This window comes from Cherax quadricarinatus, chromosome 16 (assembly GCF_038502225.1).
Source record: "Cherax quadricarinatus isolate ZL_2023a chromosome 16, ASM3850222v1, whole genome shotgun sequence".
NCBI lineage: Eukaryota > Metazoa > Arthropoda > Malacostraca > Decapoda > Parastacidae > Cherax > Cherax quadricarinatus.
In genome coordinates this window covers 20835698-20843172 of record NC_091307.1, presented here as the reverse complement: position 1 = coordinate 20843172, position 7475 = coordinate 20835698, and the positions used below count along the sequence as shown (strand labels likewise).

General features: G+C 40.6%; 1 long non-coding RNA gene across 2 annotated transcripts in view; it reads left to right on the top strand.

The window, feature by feature from the left end:
• LOC138852765 (uncharacterized) overlaps window positions 1-7475 on the top strand; it is a 392759-nt gene that overhangs the window by 37676 nt on the left and 347608 nt on the right. For both annotated transcript variants that reach the window (XR_011392062.1, XR_011392063.1), the window contains exon 2: window positions 5583-5678. This is a non-coding gene — a long non-coding RNA (uncharacterized lncRNA). The remainder of the gene's footprint in view (window positions 1-5582; window positions 5679-7475) is intronic.

Genomic DNA, 7475 nt, shown 5'->3' with positions numbered 1-7475 from the left:
CCAACAGAAATTAAAATGCGTTCGTGATTTTTTTTCAACTCTGTAACGCGTATTTTTTTTTTTAGGGAAAATAAGAGTCCAAAGTATGTTTATGTTTTGGATATGCTCATACTGACGCGTGGCGGATGTAAAAATAAAATATATTCCTTAGTAAGTGCGGATGGTCGTAGCTAAGGGGCGTTTGTATGCTGGAATTTCTGCCTTAAAATGCGCGCTCTGAAGTCAGTTGATCGCCGGCAGGAAAGTGCAGAGATCATTATAGTACGCAACAGAAGTATTAACTTAAAGCTTTTATTGTAAAGTCGTCATGTATTTTGTTCAGTGATAAACGACTCTTGCACTGTGTGTTGCCTAGCGTCCCGTTTCTTCTTTAGGCAACATATTTTCACACACACACACACACACACACACACACACACACACACACTGGAGTATGTCACACTACAACGGCTGGAACAATTCACAACTAACCTACAAATTGGAGGTGTTACTTTAGACAATGTTTCCACTCTTCCCGGACCATTTACTTAGTGACAGTCTTTCTCCACTGGTCGTGACAGGCATCACCTTTGACACAAATCATAATCTACCGAGTTGTTCGAGTAAATGCTTCAATTCGATCCTCACACCCATTTCTCATTCCAACTGCGCCACCATATTTGATAATTCCTTTCTTAATCCACTAATGGACACAGATGCCACTAATACGATATTTTATTGTGGCAACTTTTCGCTCTCCAGGAGCTTTGTCAGTAAAATATCACATTAATTGCATGTGTCCATTGACCTAACATTTTTATCAGTAATTCTTTTATTATTATTAATCCACACTGTCCATCAGCAATCCCCCTTTCTTTTCGAAAACTTTCCTGATAGCAATTCTTCCATTTATTTTACATGGTAAATTCTTACACTGTCTTGTCTACGTTTTTTTTTCCCTCATACAAAGAAACTTTACACACGCTGTGCCAGTTCTACATTACCTTCTTAAAACCTTAACAAACATTCCTCTCAAACCTTTACACTCGTGTACCCTCTTTCCATTTTCTCTCACACCGTTCTTCTTGTATAATTATTAAATTGTAAAGACATTTTTAAAGCTTAGGCATCAGTACATACATGGTCAAAGGTGTCAGTACGTACACATCCAAGCCAGTAGTCACGCGAACAAAAATCTCTCACAAAGGTACAGAAGTGTCGCTCACTACGCCTCTCCTGGACGTGTGAGAAAAAGTCTCTCCCCTCTGCTGGTGTGTTGACTTTTCAGCACAAAATTTTCCCATGTTCCTTTCACTTTATCCTGTTGGCCCCTACTCCCTCACTTCCCTCTTCTCTGTTTCTCTTATTCTCTCTTCTATCCTCTCCCTCCCGCCCTCGTCTCTTCTATCTCCTTCATTCTTCCCGTATCGCCTTCCCATTCTTCCCATGTTCCCCTCCCTCAATGTCCACCAGGAAGAAATTGTCCCTTAAGTAAATTGTGTATTTGTCACCATGACCAGTCACGGTGCACTATATTCAATAAGCTCTCTCTTACCTATATACACTTAAACACCTCCCATCCCACTTAGTTGGCATAATTTATTAATTTGTTGGCTACTGCTAGACTGGCTACAGAAATCAATGAACAAATATAACAAGAGTACATTAAGCAGTTAATATTTGTTTAGTGTTTTTCTGTGAATGTTTACTTATAGGATTGTTAAAGAATGTTTATTGTCTAACAATTCGGATATTGTCTAGACCCTCTGTTAAAATAGCTCGTTTTCTTTCTTTCATTGCAGTTTATACAGCAATGTTTAATTTATATTAATGAATGGCAGTGTTTGGCGTCGCGTAATATTTAAACTGTTTATATAAGGTGGTACTTAAGTGCCAGTTGTAGTTTTCTGTTTTCCACATTCGCTACAGATTGAAACACAGCCTCTGAGAGGAAGGTTTTCACTGTGACATTTGGAGTATAAAACACTGATAACCTTACACGAACACATTTTTACTTTATTATTTGCGGAGAGGTGTCAGCACAAGGTCGTATGGGACATAGCTATTGTGGAGAAGTTTGGAAGTTTGTCTATTGATAAATCTGCCCTGTGTGAACAGGCTCTCTCCCTTTTCGCTGGATGGGTTTATCCTTTACTCAGTCTCAAGTATAGGTATGCTTGAGCATGTACAGTAAATAGACTTAGTAATTGCCCAGCTTCGTGGATTCTGCCTAAGCTACAATTGCACAGAATGTCTTTCTATTTCTGGTGTCTACATACTGTATTATGTGCACCGAGACTTACTAAATGGCATCTGCACTTAAACGCACAGTGCTGACCTGGAGCCGTGTGTAGGAGAGTTACTAACCTTGATGACGTGTGTAGGAGAGTTACTAACCTTGATGTGTGTAGGAGTTACTAACCTTGATGACGTGTGTAGGAGAGTTACTAACCTTGATGACGTGTGTAGGAGAGTTACTAACCTTGATGACGTGTGTAGGAGAGTTACTAACCTTGATGACGTGTGTAGGAGAGTTACTAACCTTGATGACGTGTGTAGGAGAGTTACTAACCTTGATGTGTGTAGGAGTTACTAACCTTGATGACGTGTGTAGGAGAGTTACTAACCTTGATGACGTGTGTAGGAGAGTTACTAACCTTGATGACGTGTGTAGGAGAGTTACTAACCTTGATGACGTGTGTAGGAGAGTTACTAACCTTGATGACGTGTGTAGGAGAGTTACTAACCTTGATGACGTGTGTAGGAGAGTTACTAACCTTGATGACGTGTGTAGGAGAGTTACTAACCTTGATGACGTGTGTAGGAGAGTTACTAACCTTGATGACGTGTGTAGGAGAGTTACTAACCTTGATGACGTGTGTAGGAGAGTTACTAACCTTGATGACGTGTGTAGGAGAGTTACTAACCTTGATGACGTGTGTAGGAGAGTTACTAACCTTGATGACGTGTGTAGGAGAGTTACTAACCTTGATGACGTGTGTAGGAGAGTTACTAACCTTGATGACGTGTGTAGGAGAGTTACTAACCTTGATGACGTGTGTAGGAGAGTTACTAACCTTGATGACGTGTGTAGGAGAGTTACTAACCTTGATGACGTGTGTAGGAGAGTCACTAACCTTGATGACGTGTGTAGGAGAGTTACTAACCTTGATGACGTGTGTAGGAGAGTTACTAACCTTGATGACGTGTGTAGGAGAGTTACTAACCTTGATGTGTGTAGGAGTTACTAACCTTGATGACGTGTGTAGGAGAGTTACTAACCTTGATGACGCGTGTAGGAGAGTTACTAACCTTGATGACGTGTGTAGGAGAGTTACTAACCTTGATGACGTGTGTAGGAGAGTTACTAACCTTGATGACGTGTGTAGGAGAGTTACTAACCTTGATGACGTGTGTAGGAGAGTTACTAACCTTGATGACGTGTGTAGGAGAGTTACTAACCTTGATGACGTGTGTAGGAGAGTTACTAACCTTGATGACGTGTGTAGGAGAGTTACCTTGATGACGTGTGTAGGAGAGTTACCTTGATGACGTGTGTAGAAGAGTTACCTTGATGTGTGTTGGAGAGTTACCTTGATGGCGTGTGTAGGAGAGTTGCCTTGATGTGTGTAGGAGAGTTGCCTTGATGACGTCTGTAGGAGAGTTACCTTGATGACGTGTGTAGGAGAATTACCTTGATGACGTGTGTAGGAGAGTTACCTTGATGACGTGTGTAGGAGAGTTACCTTGATGACGTGTGTAGGAGAGTTGCCTTGATGACGTGTGTAGGAGAGTTGCCTTGATGACGTGTGTAGGAGAGTTACCTTGATGACGTGTGTAGGAGAGTTACCTTGACGTGTGTAGGAGAGTTACCTTGATGTGTGTGGGAGAGTTACCTTGATGACGTGTGTGGGAGAGTTACCTTTACGTGTGTGGGAGAGTTACCTTGATGACGTGTGTGGGAGAGTTACCTTGATGGCGTGTGTAGGAGAGTTACCTTGATGTGCGTAGGAGAGTTACCTTGATGACATGTGTAGAAGAGTTACCTTGATGACGTGTGTAGGAGAGTTATCTTGATGCGTGTAGGAGACTTACCTTAATGACGTGTGTAGGAGTGTTTGATGACGTGTGTAGGAGAGTTTGATGACGTGTGTAGGAGAGTTACTTTGATGACGTGTGTAGGAGAGTTTGATGACGTGTGTAGGAGAGTTTGATGACGTGTGTAGGAGAGTTACTTTGATGACGTGTGTAGGAGTGTTTGATGACGTGTGTAGGAGAGTTTGATGACGTGTGTAGGAGAGTTACTTTGATGACGTGTGTAGGAGAGTTTGATGACGTGTGTAGGAGAGTTACTTTGATGACGTGTGTAGGAGTGTTTGATGACGTGTGTAGGAGAGTTTGATGACGTGTGTAGGAGAGTTACTTTGATGACTTGTGTAGGAGAGTTACTTTGATGACGTGTGTAGGAGTGTTTGATGACGTGTGTAGGAGAGTTTGATGACGTGTGTAGGAGAGTTACTAATCTTGATAACCTCCGTGAATCTTAAGATATTTTCTGACACATATTTAATATGAATAGTTTGGGTGTTGAACTTACACTAGTTATCATTTGTTAGTTTATTAACATGCTCTTGGCACGCAGGACATGGACTTGTAATCAGGGATTTCTTCAACAATTTAAAATATTTTGGCTTTCTCATTCAGACGGTAAATGATTTTGAACAAGATGTCTTTATTCAGTAAAGACTGGTGGGTTTTGCACTTATTGATTTATCAAATCCTTAGAATGGTGAGAAGCAAGATTTTTTTTTTAATGACACAGTGAGTTAGTTTGCCTAGGAAAGGTCCTGCAGAGGTACGCATGTCTCACAAGCGACAACACTGAGTTAGAGTTAAATAGTATAAAATACATAGGAACGTAAGAATGGAGGAACACTGCATAAGACCTACTGGATTATACAAGGCAGGTCCTTATCAAGACCACCACTACAAAAAGCTACCCAAGAATTGATTCCCGTACCCACGATACCAATCAAATCCAGACTCGATTATACTTCTTTTGTGTCTATTTTTGAGAACAGCGAGTTGAACACTTCTGATAGCAGATATCAGTTACAGCACAACGATAGCTACAACTTCGTACAGTAGTAGTAAAGAAAGAAAACTTCCTGAGTGAACATTTCGTAAGGACAACGTTACGTAGTTCCAGAAGAACGCCTCTTGCGCCTCGTCCAGCCTGGCCGTCCAGGATGCTCGTGCACTCTATGGCTCTTATCCAAATTTTTCCATGTACGTGAGTTATGGATAGCGTTAACCTCGTCCTGATCTTTATTTTCAAAACATACCTTGACGTTTGCCATTTATTACCCCTTGTATTTCTACCTCTTATTCTTCGTGTTTTCTCCTTGACGTTTAATTACTCTTGCAAGTTTTATTTTTTTTTTGCAATATAATATTTTACAATAAAATAATATTTACAAATTTTAATTTTCTCTCTTCATCCACTGACGACGCGTCTTTCTTCTTCTTTGTATATACACTGTGCGCGTGTGTACGCGCGTTTGTCCATACATGTGTGTGTACTTAACTAATTGTTATTGCAGGGGTCGAGTCTCAGCTCCTAGCCCCTCCTCTCTGCTGTCCGCTACTTGGTTCACGCTCTCCAGGCTGCGTGAGCCCTATCGTACCTGTTCTTCAAGGTATGTATTGGGAAGTTTCATGGAACAATTTTGGAAACTGAATTACCGGTTTTGAAAAAAATTGAGTTCACCTGATTGGCTTCAAACCTTCAATTTGTTAATGCAACTTTTGAGCAGCTTTAAACTTAGTGTATTATGGATATTGATCTACGAGATAACTACAGAATGCCTCTTCAGTTTGACTTTGAGGTTTTTAAAAGCTAATCTTTCTTTTTGGAAAGACTGAAATTGTGTTGGGCTGTACCTTTCACTTAGAATTTTCATTATTAATATTTAACTGCATTACAAACTTATGCCGCACTCTGCACTGCACCTTTCGCCTGCAGTGAAGTATAGCGGTCTGAGGTTATGCAATGAGGGGATAACTTTCTCGGATCGTGGAGCGACCAAAACACATCTAGTTAATTTCCAAGTTGAATTGAGAAGGGATTTTTGAAATTTCTAGTAGGTCTCTAGTAATATCAGTTATTTGTATAAAAACTGAGCTCATAAAAAAGACCATTAATGTCCCAAATTAACGAGAGCAAATTAATAATAATACATAATCAAAGTAGAATGACATGGAAAGCATATAAATCTATAGGGGAAGGAAAGAGGGGTAGGGGTCGTCCTCGAAAGGGTTGGAAAGAGGGGGTAAAGGAGGTTTTGTGGGTGAGGGGCTTGGACTTCCAGCAAGCGTGCATGAGCGTGTTAGATAGGAGTGAATGGAGACGAATGATACTTGGGACCTGACGATCTGTTGGAGTGTGAGCAGGGTAATATTTAGTGAAGGGATTCAGGGAAACCGGTTATTTTCATATAGTCGGACTTGAGTCCTGGAAATGGGAAGTACAATGCCTGCACTTTAAAGGAGGGGTTTGGGATATTGGCAGTTTGGAGGGATATGTTGTGTATCTCTATACGTATATGCTTCTAAGCTGTTATATTCTGAGCACCTCTGCAAAAGCAGTGATAATGTGTGAGTGTGGTGAAAGTGTTGAATGATGATGAAAGTATTTTCTTTTTGGGGATTTTCTTTCTTTTTTTGGGTCACCCTGCCTCGGTGGGAGACGACCGACTTGTTGAAAAAAAAAAAAAAAAAAAAAAAAACATAATCATAGGCTAATCTTCATTTCACTTTCATGTCTGCATTGTTAACATTAACATGATCTACATTTCCTTACGCTAACAGTCATAACCCGAATAAGAAATAAGAAAAAACTTTATTGACCTGATTTTTCCTCCTCTTTATCCCTTCTGCAACTTTGGTCATTCATTGCATCAAACGGACCTTTTCCGTCCTGTTTCCTGCAGCGGGTTTTTTCCATGATGCTATTCTTTCAACATTTTTATTCTTATATTGTATGGCAACGAAGAAAAGGGAATAGTGGTGCCGCCATAACAGTTTATTTTTTTAGTGATTTAGTACAGAGAAAGTTTTCCACAACTTTTGTCGTGTGTGTGTGTGTGTGTGTGTGTGTGTGTGTGTGTGTGTGTGTGTGTGTGTGTGTGTGAGAGTGTGTGTGTGAGTGTGTGTGAGTGTGTGTGTGAGTGTGTGTGTGTGTGTGAGTGTGTGTGTGAGTGTGTGTGTGAGTGTGAGTGTGAGTGTGAGTGTGTGAGAGAGAGAGAGAGAGAGAGAGAGAGAGAGAGAGAGAGAGTTGTAACCACGAACGAGTGGTATTAATCAATAACACTGCGATTATGATGAATGGTTTGAAAAACCGACAAGTTGAAGATTGAGACACTTATGCAACATATGGGAATCTTTATTCAGGAAACGTTTCGCCACACAGTGGCTTCTTCAGTCCTTTAATACAA